Raw genomic sequence first — 17,669 nt, 5'->3', positions numbered from 1 at the left:
TGGACCGTGAGCATGGATCTTGGGATGATGTAATACACTTATCGCGAATCTTGCCATTACCGAAAGTGCTTTCAAGTGTATTTTAAAGTGATATGGCCTGTCCTTTTACAGTGGATTTCATTTGGACATCCCTATGTCATTTGAAGTTAACGCCAGTGGCTGGAGAGGGCGGCCACAGCAGCAGCAGGCCAGAGCTGCTGATGAGATTATGAGGTCTGGCCTCTGTTATAGAAAGGGGTTCAGATTGAGGCTCACATTAGGAGGCTGGACACTCTCCCCTGGGCTGCTGGGCAGACGGCATCTGGAGCAGGACTGGGCCATGGTGACCCTGGAAGGGGTGGCTCTGGAAGTGTGTCTGTGGGCCGGCAGCTCTGATGTCAAGACAGCTGGAAACCACATTCTACTCTAGACCCTTGGCGTTTCTCCTTTGACTGCTCCACCACAGTTAGAATTTTGAGAAATTCCTCTGTGAACAGCCATTTGCCAAATGCTCATTTCACTGTTGGTCTCCTCTCCACCCTGTGGGTGGGTACAACACAGAAAGAGTCAAATCTTTCATATATCAACCTTTCAAACCATCAAAGACAGTGATCATGCTTTCCTTAGGGAGGATTATTGGGATTCAGGGAATAGAGATGAAATGTTGTGTTATGAGTGGACGGGCTGAGCACAGACATCACGTGTCACCAGGCTACAGAAAAGGTAAGCTGTGCCGGACAGTGATGCTGTGCTTACAGGCAAGCCACTGAGCAGGTGGCAGGAGGGGCTGCCGGGTGTTGGCAGGGAGGCGGGTTGAAGGGCAAATGGGCTGTTTGCATGGGACACACCAAGGCTCCTGCTACTGCAAGGGGAAGAAACATTCCCACTTAAGTGACCTCAGCTGTTTTTGTGTAATGGTGGGATCCAGTGTCCTTGTTTTGCCTTCCTCTGGGCCCTTTGAGGTGTTTTGTTTTGTTTTGTTTTGTTTTGTTTTCGAGACAGCCTTGTTCTGTTGCCCAGGCTGGAGTGCAGTGGCACAATCTCGGATCAATGCAGCCTCCGCCTCCCAAGTTCAAGCGATTCTCCTGCCTCGGCCTCCCAGTAGCTGGGATTACAGGTGTGCGCCACCACGCTCAGCTAATTTTTGTATTTTTAGTAGAGATGGGGTTCCACCATGTTGGCCAAGCTGGTCTCGAACTCCTGACCTCAAGTGATCCACCCGCTTCGGCCTCCCAAAGTGCTGGGATTACTGGCTTGAGCCACCGCGCCTGGCCCCCTTTGAGTTTTTTTTGACACCGTCTCTGGATACTCCCCATTGGCCCTAGGGCATGGGACCCTTGCTCCTCTTGGTCAGAGTTTCCTGTGTCTGTGTATGGAGCTAGTGGTTCTGCCTTTTCTGCCAGGCAGCTCTGCCACGTTTGGACTTACGTAATTGATTTGGGGATTATATTGTTTTGATGTGAAATTTTACATTTTTATGAAATCCATCAGTCTCTTGGCCGGGCGGGGTGGCTCACGCCTGTAATCCCAGCACTTTGGGAGGCTGAGGCGAGTGGATCATGAGGTCAGGAGATCGAGAGCATCCTGGCTAACATGGTGAAACCCTGTCTCTACTAAAAAATACAAAAAATTAGCTGGGCGTGATGGCACACGCCTGTAATCCCAGCTACTCAGGAGGCTGAGGCAGGAGAATGACGTGAACCCAGGAGGCGGAGCTTGCAGTGAGCTGAGACCGTGCCACTGCACTCCAGCCTGGGCGACAGAGCGAGACTCCATCTCAAAAAAAAAAAAAAAAGAAATCCATCAGTCTCTTTGTCATTTATTTTCAGTGATATTAGAGATGCTTACTCCAGCTCAAGTTCAGAATAATCATATTTGCACAATAGTTTTTGTTATTGTTTTTGTTTTTGTTTTTAGACATGGTCTCACTCTGTCACCCAGGCTGGAGTACAGTGGCACGATCTCAGCTCACTGCAACCTCCGTCTCCTGGGTTCAAGCCATTCTCCTGCCTCAGCCTCCTGAGTAGCTGGGATTACAGTTTTGCACTACCACACCCAGCTACCTTTTTTAGAAATGGGGTTTTGCCATGTTGGCCAGGCTAGTCTCGAACTCCTGACCTCAAGTGATCTGCCCGCTTTGGCCTCCCAAAGTGCTGGGATTACAAGCGTGAGCCACCGTGCCCAGCCACACAATAACTTTGATTTGTGCCTTTTATGATTTGATTTTTTACACTTTTTTTTGCTTATAACTTTGAAATATTTAACATTATTAAAGTCACATGTGTTTAATGTAGAACATGCAGGAAAGGGTGAAAAAGAAAATAGAAATCTCCTATAATCCCGTTTCTCACAGAGCCTCACTGTGGGTGTTTTCGGGGAGCTATCTATAGAGAGAAACCATGGAGCTACTCTCCCACATGGACTGTGATGCCTTTCTACATTTTTAACCTCTCTATTCAGGAGCCCTTAAAATTTTTTATTCTGCAAACACCTACTGAGGTCTTGCTCTGCATTAGGCAGGCCATGGAATGAAAAGCTTACAGCAGTTCTTGGAGAATGTGCAGTCTAACTGATACCACACAACTTATTGGGGGCTAACATGTGTGGAATAGACAGGATGCAGAAAAGGGCGGCGTGTTTGTAGAGCAGTCTCAATAGCATGGAAGCCACACCCTGGGAATTCTCAGGGAATGCAGAAAATGAGGTAGAGCAGAGCAGCTGGGCCATTTTGAGCAAGGCTGGGTCGCCCCATTGCAGGGACCTGTCTATCCTTGCACCTTTGTAACACTGAAAATACCTGGCAGAGGCCCCCTCAACTGTTGTTTTATCAAAATCATCTAGTCTAGTTGCAATGTTGGTTTTTTTTAAAACTTCCAGGTGAATATTAGAATAATTTTGTTGTTGGCCAGGCATGGTGGCTCACACCTGTAATCCCAACACTTTTGGAGGATGAGACAGGAGGGCTGCTTGAGGCCAGGAGTTTGAGGCTGCAGTGAGCTCCGTGTACTGCAGTACATGCCACTGCACTCCAGCCTGAGCGAGTGAGATCTTTCTTTTCTTAAAAAAAAGGAAGAAAAATAATAATGATTTTGTGAGATTACCTCCCCAAAAATCTCAAAGGGGTTCTCCTAAGAAATGTATTAAATCTGGTGGGGCGCAGTGGCTCACGCCTTGGGAGGCCAAGGTGGGTGGACCACGAGGTCAGGAGATCAAGACCATCCTGGCTAACACGGTGAAACCCCGTCTCTACTAAAAATACAAAAAATTAGCTGGGCGTGGTGGTGGGTGCCTGTAGTCCCAGCTACTGAGAAGGCTGAGGCAGGAGAATGACGTGAACCCGGGAGGTGGAGATCGCACCACTGCACTCCAGCCTGCCTGGGCGACAGAGCGAGACTCGTCTCAAAAAAATAAAAAATAAAAATAAAATAAAAAATAATAAATAAAAAATAAGAAATGTATTAAATCTATAAATGTGAATTATATCTTTATGATATTTATTCTTACCATACATCTTTCTACAGTTTTTCGTGTCTTGCATCTCAGCAGAATGTATAGATTTCCTAATGTAGGTTCTTTTACTTCTTAGGATTATTATTATTGCTTCAGTTTGTGTGGGAGGCTTTTTTTGGGTGGGGTTTTTTTTTTTTTTTTTTTGAGACAGAGTCTCACTCTGTCCCCCAGGCTGGAGTGCAGTGGCGCAATCTCAGCTCACTGCAAGCTCTGCCTCCCAGGTTCAGCCTCCTAAGCAGCTGGGACTACAGGCGCCCGCCACCACGCCTGGCTAATTTTTTGTATTTTTAGTAGAGATGGGGTTTCACTGTGTTGGCCAGGATGGTCTCGATCTCCTGACCTCGTGATCTGCCCGCCTTGGCCTCCCACGGTGCTGGGATTACAGGCGTGAGCCACCGTGCCTGGCCTTTTGGGTGGTTTTTGTTTGCGATTATGAGATCCTAATGAACGAATCTTTAGTTAGATATTCTAAATCTAACTGGTAAGTTTTGATATATAGGAAAGCTATTCATTTCTGAACATTGATCATATATCCTAGTATTTTAAGGAATTCTCATTACATCATCTGTAGTTTTGCAATTGAGTACAAACAATACTTATGTTGCCCATATTCCAATATTATATCTTATTACTATTCTGGGTTTTGCTGTGCTGTCTGAAACTTTACAACAGTGCTGAAGTTTAGGGCTTCAAGGCATCTTTTTTTCTTCTGGATTTAAAAGTAAATGTGTCAATTTGCTGTTTTTCTACCAAATGTGATGTTAACTGCTTGAGATAGTATTTTTAACAATATTGCAGAAATACCCTTCTATTTCTGTCTACTTTCTCTGTATGAAATCTTTTCAGGATCTATAGTTTCCCATCTATATTGATAAGTAAGGCTGGGCTTCAGCAGATAGTAGACCATCAAAACTCTTCCTGTTCTTTACCCTGTCCCCAGCCCCCATAAACATATTAGTAAGTTTGGTCAAAAACATACTGAAGGCTATGACCAACCAAACCAATAACATAACGAGTATATTATTCTCATTTATGAAAGTTTGCAAATCAACCCTTCTGCTTCTACCTTCATATATTTGGATAAACGAGCTCCCGAGAGAGGAGAACATAGGGCTCTGAAAGTAGGAAAAATGATGGAACAAAGAAATCTTGATGAAGAGGGTAAGGTATGAGTGGTTCAGTGAATGAAGCTATAGTTTTGCTGGTCATCTTGAAACATAGTAGCCACACCTGAAGAACAGCTGAAGACCCTCCTGGGTTTGTCCTTTTAAGCAGACATGCGCCTCACATGCCCACATCTGCAACTTCCAGGGCTTTCTGTAGTGAGAGGAGAATGGAATTTTGCTCTCTGGACTGTGAACAACATTGTGGGGAGGGATAGTGGGGGTCCCCTGGAGGCAGGCTTGGGAATAGGGACTCAGGCTAGGAGCGTACATGCTTGTGCCTGACCTTGAGGCTAGAAGTGCATTTCCTAATGTGTTCTGCAGAGCCCTGATCCCAGAAGGCTCTGTGAAGAAATGGGTTCCATGTTCAAAGTTTGTGAAATGTTACCTAATCTGTCTCCCTGTTAAGGAATCCCAATGACAGATGCTTCTCAATGAGTAAACTCATCACCTGTTTAACTGTTACCAAAGGCTATTTGTTTGTAGAGCTATTTACTTAGAACCCCTCCTAACATTCCAAGAAATTAGTGGTTCATGATAAAACATGTTGGGAAACACATGACTGACAGTAATATTAGTTGTCACGATAACAAAGACAAACCACCAGCTATCTCCTCCTGAGCATCGTGTACCAGGCAGTGTTGTAAGCACTGAGCCACTGTGCTGAGCAAGACAGACATGGCTCCTGACCCCACAGTGCAGTAGAGTGGTTATGACCAGGGCCAAAATAATATTACTGTAGGACCCTCCATTGTGCCCCCTTTCTTTTCTTTTCTTTCTTCATCATCATCTTTTTTTTTTTTTTTTTTGAGACAGGGTCTTGCTCTGTCACCCATTCTGGAGTGCAGTGGCAATCATTGCTTGCTGTAACCTCTAACCCCTGGGCTCAAGCCATCCTCCTGCCTCAGCCTCCCAAGTAGTGTGTGCCACCATGCCCAGCTAATTTTTTTAGTTTCCTCTTTTATAAAATAGAGGTATAAGAGTACCCACTTCAATGAGTTATTGCAAAGAACCAAAATTATTATAGTTGGGGAGGGGGTAGTGACATAATCAGGTTTTTTACAAGTTGAGTTTCATGGGATGGAAGTGTGAAGAAGACTGAAACTGTGAAGACCAGGGAGGATGCGTTGCTAATGATGATGGCCCGGTCCAGGGGCATTGGAGATGGTAATGGGAAAAGGGTAGACATGGGAGATCTGAAGTGGAATTGATAGGATGAGAGTGGAGGGGGGATGAAGGAGAGGAAAGGGCCAACTTAGAACACTGAGGCTTCTGACCAGGCTGGTGGCATAGATGAAGGTGTGCTTGTATTACCGAGGATCTGGGGAAGAGGAGCATGCTGGTGGGGGCAGGTGGGAGGGAGGCACACAGTTCAGTTTATGTCAGAAACCTTGGCTTTGTAAGCTGCACTGGTTTTGTATTTTTATACTCTCTATTGCCTTTTGCATCTCTTAGTACGTAACCCTTTGCCATCATCCTCGGTGCCCTTTCCTGGCCTCTCCTCCTCGAATCCCTTTTAGATTGTTCTAGGTGCTTCCTGTGCCCTCTACTTAGTTGCACCCTCCCCCTAAGAAAGTCTAGTCTCAAGATTTGAAAGTTGCATCTTTGCTGACGACTCCTGATCTGGTTGCTGATGACAACCTGGTTCTATTCCCTGAGTTCCACACTCAGTTCCCTACCATCGACCATGCAGCTTCCGTTCCAGCAGGGGATGACAGGCAGTAAACGGAAATTTATTGTATGTTAGACAGTGCTAAGGTGAGAAAAATGCATCAAGAAAAGGGACAGGAATTGTTGAAGGATTGGAATTTTATTTTATTTTATTGAGACAGAGTCTCACTCTGTTGCCCAGGCTGGAGTGAGGTGGTGCAATCTTGGCTCACTGCAACCTCTGCCTCCTTGTGCCTCAGCCTCCCAAGTAGCTGGAATTACAGGTGAGCGCCACCATGCCATTACAGGCATGAACCATCATACCCGGCCGGATTGGCAGTTTTAGATACGGTGGTCAGGGTAGCGCCCACTGCTTCATGGGACAGCCATTTTAATGTTTCATAAGCTTCTCAAACTTGATGTGGCCTAAACAGAACTCTTTGGCCCTCCTCTTTGACTTTATTGTTTTGGTGGGACTACACTCACTTTCACTGCTGCATCATGTACGACTTTACTGTATATTGTAGTGTGTGAGTCAGGCATGTCTGTCATTCCTATTATTATACATAAACACATCTATTTGGTGTCAAAGGATTCATTCAGTGCAGATTTTTTTTTCTATGTACCAATATAACATCACAATGTGTCTATTTGAATATTATATGCAGACAGCACAAGTTATAGTAATACACATTAAATTATATGTGGTATTGAAATTGGAATACTTAGGTTTATTTTGACCATAATTAAATTATTTTTCTAGTTCAAAAATAACTCTAGATAATCTTATAGCTTTAAAACAAAGACATGCTACTGATGTAGAATCAAGTAGTGATATAGAAGCAAACACTGACTGGAACAATAAAGAAGAAAGAGCCTGGGAGAAGGTACGTTACAAATTCCACAATGAATAGCAATTGTTTTCTGGGAAGAACAAAATGAGAATGTAGTTGGTTTGTGACATAAAAAATGTTCAAGGATAATATTAAGATAAAATATTAAGAGACGAGACATTTTCAGCAAATAGTGTGGTGGTTTAAAAAGCATGTCCGAAATTTTTTTCATACTCTTCTCCTTAAGAAATGGAGCTAATTTCTCTCCCCTTGAATATCCGAAGTGATGAGCTGTTACTTCCAAGATTAAGTTTAAAAAGACTGGTTTCCACCTTGGTTTCTCCCTCTCTCACGCATGCTGTCTCTCTTTTTCCTATTCTTTCTCTCCCTTTCTCTCTCCTCTCTCCTCTTTCTCTCCCTCTCTGCTGCCAGGTCATGAGCAGCCTATGGAGAGGTCCATGGTCCCTGTGGTGTGGAACTCAGGTCTCCAGCCAATGAGGAGGCTTGGCAATAACCATACAAAAGAGCTTGGACCAGATTCTCCACTCCCAGTGAACTGTCCCTGGACTATTTCCCTGGCTGACAGGTTTATTGATTAGAGACCTTGAGCCAGAAATACCCAGCTAAACCACTTCCAGACTCCTGATCCACAGAATCTGTGTGAGATAATAAATATTTTTTGTTTAAGAGGCTAAGTTTTGGGTTAATTTGTCACACAACAATACATGTTACACAATGAATTTGGTAAAAAGTTTCTTCTCAATAGTTCAAATCGAATTGACAAAATTAGTAACCTGAATTTATAATCAAATGTCCAAAAACTTAAAACAATTTTTTTTTTTGAGTCAGGGACTCACTCTGTTGCCCAGACTGGAGTGTAGTGGCATCATTTTGGCTCACTGCACCCTCGACCTCCGGACTCAGGTGAACCTCTCACCTCAGCCTCCCTGGTACTGGAACTACACGCATGTGCCACCACACGTGGCTACTTTTTGTTTATTTTTTGTAGAGATGAGGTATCATTACGTTGCTCAGGCTGATCTCAAATCCTGGGCTCAAGTCATCTTCCCACCTCAGCCTCCCTAACGGCTGGGATTACAGGCATGAGCCACTGCACCTGGCATCCCCTCCCCACAAATTTTTAAGTGATGTTTTATAGGATCAGAGTCTGTAATTTTGGCCAACAATGAAATGGCTTGGATCCTTGCACAAAAAAGAAAATCATTTTAGATGGAGATATAATAAAAATTATTTCAGTTAGGGACATTTTGTTAGAAAGTTATGAGGGGAAAACTAAAAGACATTTCATGTAAAGAATCTCTAGTTAAGCCACCGTACAATTGCCTGTATAATACAAGAAATTTTTAACAATACCAAAGATCAATTGACTCAAAATTATTTCTTTAGTTTCAGATGAGTCATTTAATGTAGGAAAGATAATCCAATTAATACTTTGGGTACATTCTGTTTAAAGGGATTTCCAAACTTACAAAGAAATGTAAATTTTTCGACCTGAAAAATTGTACTTGTGATATGCATATTTAAAAATATTTACATCTGTCAAAGAAGAAATTCAGCTAGATATGAAATGAGATATGAAAACATTAGTTTCTATCATGATGCTCCAGATATGTTAGGTCAAAAATACAAATTTTCTGGCATTTTAAAACGAGAGATTGATGTTTCCTTTATTGCTCGATTTCACTGTATGATACATATTGAAAATATTTGTGCTTAGTTTTCTAAAGCAGTCTCTATAAAGAGTCATGGAGATGGTTGTTAAAATCATTCACTATACACAGACAAATGCTATGAATCACCAGTTTATGAAATTGTTCAAATAGTTGGGTGTGGTGGCTCACATCTGTAATCCCAGCACTTTGGGAGGCTGAGGTGGGAGGATTGCTTGAGTCCAGGAGTTCCAGACCAGCCTAGGCAACATAGCGAGACCCCGTCTCTACAAAAAGTAAAACAAAAAAATTAGCCAGGTATGGTGGCACATGCCTGTAGTCCCAGCTACTCGGGAGGCTGAGGGGGGAGGATCACCTGAGTCCCAGAGGTCGAGGCTGCAGTGGGCTGTGATTGTGCCACTGCGCTTCATCCTGGGTGATAGAGAGAGGATCTGTCTCTTAAAAAATATATATTGTGGAAATAGAAGACAATGAATTTAATGAACTTGCACTCGTTGCCAGTGCTCATTGGTGAAGTCATGAGTTTTACAAAGATTTGCTTTCTGTTAACTTCAATTCAAAATTTTCTTGAAATGAAAAGAAACTTGTGAAGTATTCAACAATTAAAGAATCCCTGGGATGCAAGGCTGGTTCAATATACACAAATCAATAAATGTAATCCAGCATATAAACAGAACCAAAGACAAAAACCACATGATTATCTCAATAGATGCAGAAAAGGCCTTTGACAAAATTCAACAACCCTTCATGCTAAAAACTCTCAATAAATTAGGAATTGATGGGACGTATCTCAAAATAATAAGAGCTATTTATGACAAACCCACAGCCAATATCATACTGAATGGGCAAAAACTGGAAGCATTCCCTTTGAAAACTGGCACAAGACAGGGATGCCCTCTCTCACCACTTCTATTCAACATAGTGTTGGAAGTTCTGGCCAGGGCAATTAGGCAGGAGAAGGAAATCAAGGGTATTCCATTAGGAAAAGAGGAAGTCAAATTGTCCCTGTTTGCAGATGACATGATAGTATATCTAGAAAACCCCATTGTCTCAGCCCAAAATCTCCTTAAGCTGATAAGCAACTTCAGCAAAGTCTCAGGGTACAAAATCAATGTGCAAAAATCACAAGCATTCTTATACGTCAATAACAGACAGACAGAGAGCCAAATCATGAGTGAACTCCCATTCACAATTGCTTCAAAGAGAATAAAATACCTAGGAATCCAACTTACAAGGGATGTGAAAGACCTCTTCAAGGAGAACTACAAACCACTGCTCAAGGAAATAAAAGAGGATACAAACAAATGGAAGAACATTCCATGCTCATGGGTAGGAAGAATCAATATCATGAAAATGGCCATCCTTCCCAAGGTAATTTACAGATTCAATGCCATCCCCATCAAGCTACCAATGACTTTCTTCACAGAATTGGAAAAAACTACTTTAAAGTTCATATGGAACCAAAAAAGAGCCCGCATCGCCAAGTCAATCCTAAGCCAAAAGAACAAAGCTGGAGGCATCACACTACCTGACTTCAAACTATACTACAAGGCTACAGTAACCAAAACAGCATGGTACTGGTACCAAAACAGAGATATAGATCAATGGAACAGAACAGAGCCGTCAGAAATAATGCCACATATCTACAAGTATCTGATCTTTGACAAACCTGACAAAAACAAGAAATGGGGAAAGGATTCCCTATTTAATAAATGGTGCTGGGAAAACTGGCTAGCCATATGTAGAAAGCTGAAACTGGATCCCTTCCTTACACCTTATACAAAAATCAATTCAAGATGGATTAAAGACTTAAATGTTAGACCTGAAACCATAAAAACCCTAGAAGAAAACCTAGGCATTACCATTCAGGACATAGGCATGGGCAAGGACTTCATGTCTAAAACACCAAAAGCAATGGCAACAAAAGCCAAAATTGACAAATGGGATCTAATTAAACTCAAGAGCTTCTGCACAGCAAAAGAAACTACCATCAGAGTGAACAGGCAACCTACAAAATGGGAGAAAATTTTTGCAACCTACTCATCTGACAAAGGGCTAATATCCAGAATCTACAATGAACTCCAACAAATTTACAAGAAAAAAACAAACAACCCCATCAAAAAGTGGGCGAAGGATATGAACAGACACTTCTCAAAAGAAGACATTTATGCAGCCAAAAAACACATGAAAAAATGCTCACCATCACTGGCCATCAGAGAAATGCAAATCAAAACCACAATGAGATACCATCTCACACCAGTTAGAATGGCAATCATTAAAAAGTCAGGAAACAACAGGTGCTGGAGAGGATGTGGAGAAATAGGAACACTTTTACACTGTTGGTGGGATTGTAAACTAGTTCAACCCTTGTAGAAGTCAGTGTGGCGATTCCTCAGGGATCTAGAACTAGAAATTCCATTCGACCCAGCCATCCCATTACTGGGTATATACCCAAAGGACTATAAATCATGCTGCTATAAAGACACATGCACACGTATGTTTATTGCGGCACTATTCACAATAGCAAAGACTTGGAACCAACCCAAATGTCCAACAATGATAGACTGGATTAAGAAAATGTGGCACATATACACCATGGAATACTATGCAGCCATAAAAAATGATGAGTTCATGTCCTTTGTAGGGACATGGATGAAATTGGAAATCATCATTCTCAGTAAACTATCGCAAGAACAAAAAACCAAACACCGCATATTCTCACTCATAGGTGGGAATTGAACAATGAGAACACATGGACACAGGAAGGGGAACATCACACTTCGGGGACTGTTGTGGGGTGGGGGGAGGGGGGAGGGATAGCATTGAGAGATATACCTAATGCTAGATGACGAGTTGGTGGGTGCAGCGCACTAGCATGGCACATGTATACATATGTAACTTACCTGCACATTGCGCACATGTACCATAAAACCTAAAGTATAATAATAATAATAATAATAAAATATACTGTATATAATGTATATATACATTATATGTAATATATCTCCAAAAAAAAAAAAAATAAATTAGCAATGTGATTTATGGTTTTTCACTAATATTATATTACATATAAATGAGCTAAATATGAAGCTCCAAGAAGACACTTATATGTAATCGATCTAAGCAGGTATAAGGATTTATGTTGAAATGGAAATTTTCAAATTACACGTCAATAATAATGATTTTAACACATGCATCAATATGTGTATCATTTTAAGTATAATCAACAGAGGTATATAATTAGTTCCAAAAACTACGAGAAAAATTTGAAGAATACTTTGTTGACACTGCTAAATTTGGAGTTGCTTTTCAATTTATGCAATATCTCTTTGAACTTGATGTTAATAATTCTGAATCAACACAAGAGTTGATGGATTTACTTAATTTGGATGTAGTTTTGAAACATATGCTTTTGCTTTAAAGTCAAACAATTCTTCTGAAAAACATAAACCAGTTTTATCAACATGGGTGTAATTATCAAACAAAAATGGGCTGGGCGCATTGACTCATGCCTGTGATCCCAGCACTTTGGGAGACCAAGGCAGGCGGATCATGAGGTCAAGAGATCGAGACCATCTGGCCAACATGGGGAAACCCCATCTCTACTAAACATACAAAAATTAGCTGGGAGTGGTGGCACATGCCTGTAGTCCCAGCTACTTGGGAGGCTGAGGCAGGAGAATTGCTTGAACCCAGGTGTTGGGGTGGCTAGACCCAACACCAGGCTGTGGGGGCTACAAAGTCTGGCAGTGTCAAAGGAATGAGACAAGTTAAGAGTGCATAAAGTGGGTCCAGGGGGCCAACGCTAGTATGGAGGCTGCAAAGACCCTGAGCTCTGGAAGCCCACACTACTTATTGGTGATCAAACAAAGAAACAGGTGGTGAGGATGTGGGGGTTGAAAGGTAGCGGTGCATCAAGCATATGATCTATAGCTGTGACAGTTTAGCATTCCCTTTGAAGCATATAGAACATGTTCTGCTACTTGAGATCATGGGGAACATGTTCTTCTAGTTTAAGATACAATCGATCCATGAGCCTGGGAGTGCTAGAAGCAAGGAGCCAGCAAGTCTAGACACATTCCAGAGGCCACGAGGGGTTTTATGCCTTGAGCCCTGGATTCCATCCAAGCCACGAGGGGTTTTATGCCCTGAGCCCTGGATTCCATCCAAGCCACGAGGGGTTTTATGCCCTGAGCCCTGGATTCCATCCAAGCCACGAGGGGTTTTATGCCCTCAGCTTAGATTATGGTACGGCAGGGCAGCCTTCCACTCTATAGCACAGAGCTTGGTGTTCCAAAGGCCATGAGGGGTTTTAGACCTTGGACCCAGGACATGTTCCAAGACTCTTTTACATTATGTCAGACATGCAAGCCCTGCCTCAGCTTTTCCCAACACCCAGGAGGCAGAGGTTGCAGTGAGTCGAGATCACACCATTGCACTCCAGCCTGGCGACACAGCAAGACTCTGTCTCAAAAAAAAAGATAAGAAAAAAAAGAAAAATGATTTTTTGGTGTTCTATTTAATTTTATGAAATAGTAACACAGATCAAGTATTTATCATGAAAACTTTGCCTGAATTGAAATATGCTGTAAATATAAAATATATACTGATTTGAAAATTTGCTATTAAAAAAACACAAAATATCTTATTAACAATTTTAAAATGTGTATTACATGGCAAAATGATAATTTAGATATATTGGGTTCAATACAGTGTATTGTTAAAATGAATTTCATCTGTTTATTTTTTTAAATATAAGTATTAGAAAATTTAAAATTATATATATGGCTCATATTATGTTTCTATTGGACAGTGCTGCTCTAGACATTCAAACGGCGAGGACTTTTTCATCCTCAGGTTTTAGCTTAAATGTTACTCTGTGAAGCCTTTCCTAACCAGACAGCTAAAGCAGCAACTTCCCCAAACGTACACACTCCTGACCACATGTACCTTAGCTCGCTCTCTATCCCACTACCTGCTTTCAACTTTTTTCATAGTACCTTTCATTATCCAAAATCTTACTCACTCACGTACAGGTTTATTGTCTGCATTCCCCACTGGAATAGAACTGTTGAACCCCTAGTGCTTGAGTAAGTACTTGATCAATATTTAGAGAGTTATTCTAATAAACTCTAGAGAGGCCAACTTGCAGGAAATCTGTAAAGTCACTCTTGATAAAATCATGGAAACAGACACACACAGAGGTATTTAGGGTAAGAACAAAAATAATATATTTTAAAAATCACAGTAAAGACAAGACATCTGCTTCTAACACAACCATATTCCTGGGTATTAGGAACCTATTCTGGAAGTTGTATCTTCCCCTGACTCAGCTGCTTCAGGTGTTCACGTTGAGTGAGGCAACTGCCTTTTCTGAGGTAAGATTTAGCAGATTTAAGTCAGGGTTTCTCACAAATTTTGTTTTCAAAATTGCCCTTCCTGCTGTAATATGAATGTATTTACCTTTGCATTCTCCCATGTGAAATCTTGCCTGTGCTAAATTGCGGTACTTAGGGCAACAGACAGCTTCTCTCTTTACCCCACAGGCTGCCCATATAGTCCACGAGAGATGAAACCATCATTGTTTTGTTCTTTTATGGCATCTAGACCCAGATTTAGGAGTTAGACCTAAATTTTTAAAAGAGAGTGGATTTAAATTTTTTGATATGGAAATATTAAGCCACATTACCTTAAAACCACATTTAACAAAACCACGGTGGGTGAAGAACTACAGCTCTTAGTTGCTACAAAATTCCAGTGTGGCTAAGGCAGCCTAGGTAAATCCAAGGAAGAAAGTCCAAGCAGGCCAGAGTGGTGAAGCTGAGTGGCTTTTCCCTGGGGCAGCAGGCTGGTGGTTGGGGAAATTTAAATGAAAGCAGCTCAAGCAGGGGAAAAACTCAGCTCATCTCAATTAGGTGTGGGGTACAACTTGTTCAAGATCACAGTATCAGCTGTCTTCAGAAGGCAGACTTGGTGGGACCCCTGAGTGCCTGTGGTGGTGGGTCCAGAAGGCTAAACACAAACAGAAAGAAGCCTCCTCCATCATTATTCTTGCCTCCTACAACTAAATCCAGTATAGCAGCTGATATGGTTTGGCTATGTCCCCACCCAAATCTCATCTTGAATTGTAACTCCCACAATTCCCACATGTTGTGAGAGGAACCCAGTGGGAGGTGATTGAATTATGGGGGCGGGTCTTTCCTGCGCTGTTCTCGTAATAGTAAATGAGTCTCACGAGATCTGATGGTTTTAAAAACGGGAGTTTCTTATACAAAAATTAATTCAAGATGGATTAAAGACTTAAATGTTAGACCTAAAACCATAAAAACCCTAGAAGAAAACCTAGGCAATACCATTCAGGACATAGGCATGGGCAAGGACTTCATGTCTAAAACACCAAAAGCAATGGCAACAAAAGCCAAAATTGACAAATGGGATCTAACGAAACTAAAGAGCTTCTGCACAGCAAAAGAAACTACCATCAGAGTGAACAGGCAACCTACAGAATGGGAGAAAATTTTTGCAATCTATTCATCTGACAAACGGCTAATATCCAGAATCTACAATGAACTCAAACAAATTTACAAGAAAAAAATCAAACAACCCCATCAAAAACTGGGCAAAGGATATGAACAGACACTTCTCAAAAGAAGACATTTATGCAGCCAACAGGCACATGAAAAAATGCTCACCATCACTGGCCATCCGAGAAATGCAAATCAAAACCACAATGAGATACCATCTCACACCAGTTAGAATGGCAATCATTAAAAAGTCAGGAAAGAACAGGTGCTGGAGAGGATGTGGAGAAATAGGAACACTTTTACACTGTTGGTGGGACTGTAAACTAGTTCAACCATTGTGGAAGTCAGTGTGGCAATTCCTCAGGATCTAGAACTAGAAATACCATTTGACCCAGCAATCCCATTACTGGGTATATACCCAAAGGATTATAAATCATGCTGCTATAAAGACACATGCACACATATGTTTATTGCGGCACTATTCACAATAGCAAAGACTTGGAACCAACCCAAATGTCCAACAATGATAGACTGGATTAAGAAAATGTGGCACATATACACCATGGAATACTATGCAGCCATAAAAAATGATGAGTTCATGTCCTTTGTAGGGACATGGATGAAGCTGGAAACCATCATTCTCAGCAAACTATCACAAGGACAAAAAACCAAACACCGCATGTTCTCACTCATAGGTGGGAATTGAACAATGAGAACACATGGACACAGGAAGGGGAACATTACACACTGGGGCCTGTTGTGGGGTGGGGGGATGGGGGATGGATAGCATTAGGAGATATACCTAATGTTAAATGATGAGTTAATGGGTGCAGCACACCAACATGGCACATGTATACATATGTAACTAACCTGCACATTGTGCACATGTACCCTAAAACTTAAAGTATAAAAAAAAAAAGGGAGTTTCCCTGCACAAGCTCTCTTGTCTGCCACCATGTGAGATGTGCCTTTCACCTTCCAATAAACCTCTTTCTTTTGTAAATTGCCCAGTCTCAGGTATGTCTTTATCAGCAGTGTGAAAACAGACTAATACAGCAGCCCCCTGGGATTTAGGACGTATTAACATAAACTTCAAATATTTTCTTTTCTTTTTTTTTTTTGAGACGGAGTCTTGCTCTGTTGCCCGGGCTGGAGTGCAGTGGCGTGATCTCGGCTCACTGCAAGCTCTGCCTCCTAGGTTCATGTCATTCTCTGCCTCAGCCTCCTGAGTAGCTGAGACTACAGGCGCCTGCCACCACTCCTGGCCACCACTCCTGGCTAATTTTGTTTTTGTATTTTTAGTAGAGACGGGGTTTCACCGTGTTAGCCAGGATGGTCTCAATCTCCTGACCTCGTGATCCGCCCGCCTCAGCCTCCCAAAGTGCTGGGGTTACAGGGATGAGCCACTGTGCCCGGCCAAGAAATATTCCTAGCTCAGAGTTCTCTCCTCAAGTCTCTGATGTTCTTGTTTCTATGCCACCCATGAGGATGGACAATTGGAAGAGACAAACCCAGCCATAGGCAGTGCAACTTCACTCAGGGCCAGGGGAGCTCAGGACCTGCTTTGCATTTAGTGCGCCTGGGGACCACGTAGGAGCAAGTGGTGATCAGAGCTGTTTTGGCAGAAAGGGGAAAGAAGCAAGCAGGGGGAACTGGGAGGGGTGGGGAGATGGCCATACATGGAGATACACACTAGCCAGTGGTTAGGCAGCAGCATCGAGGGGCATGGCAGCAAGTACAGGGCTGGGGTTCAGGGACAACTGTCCAGTCCTTGAGTGATGGGAGCTAGCCCTGGAGGCTCCTGGACACAAGGGCAAAAGGTCCTGACCACAGAGCTGGAATCCTCTAAGCCTCTGCGCATTCTTAACACTGGGTAGCAAGTGCTTCCCAAATGTGACTGCAGGTGCAGGGAGCCAGGCAGGTCAGTGGACATTAGCTCTATCCCCTTCAGATACCCACGCAGGCTTGGGAACACGTGGGCCACATCTGGCTTGGGCCATTTAGTGAAGCACAACAGGTGCTTCTGCCGGTTTGAAAATTTGCAACTGGCTGGCTCCACATAGCTAACAGCTGGCACTTCTCCACCCCGCCGCCTTCTGCTATGGCCATCCTCATGCATGGCTGTTCTCTCCCTGAAGACCACAGGCTCCTTAAGGTGTGCATTCTTCTGGTATTCCTCAAGGGCTCAGCACTGTACAAACCAGAAATCCAAATTTGCTAAGTAGTAACACATTTTCAAAAATATCAACAGGAACTTTTGATGCTTTAGTTGGTATTTTGACTATGAAAATGAGGAATTCTAAAACACAAGGGAAAATA

Source organism: Pongo pygmaeus, chromosome 11 (assembly GCF_028885625.2).
Source record: "Pongo pygmaeus isolate AG05252 chromosome 11, NHGRI_mPonPyg2-v2.0_pri, whole genome shotgun sequence".
Taxonomy (NCBI): Eukaryota; Metazoa; Chordata; class Mammalia; order Primates; family Hominidae; genus Pongo; species Pongo pygmaeus.
Note: the sequence above shows the minus strand (reverse complement) of the source record.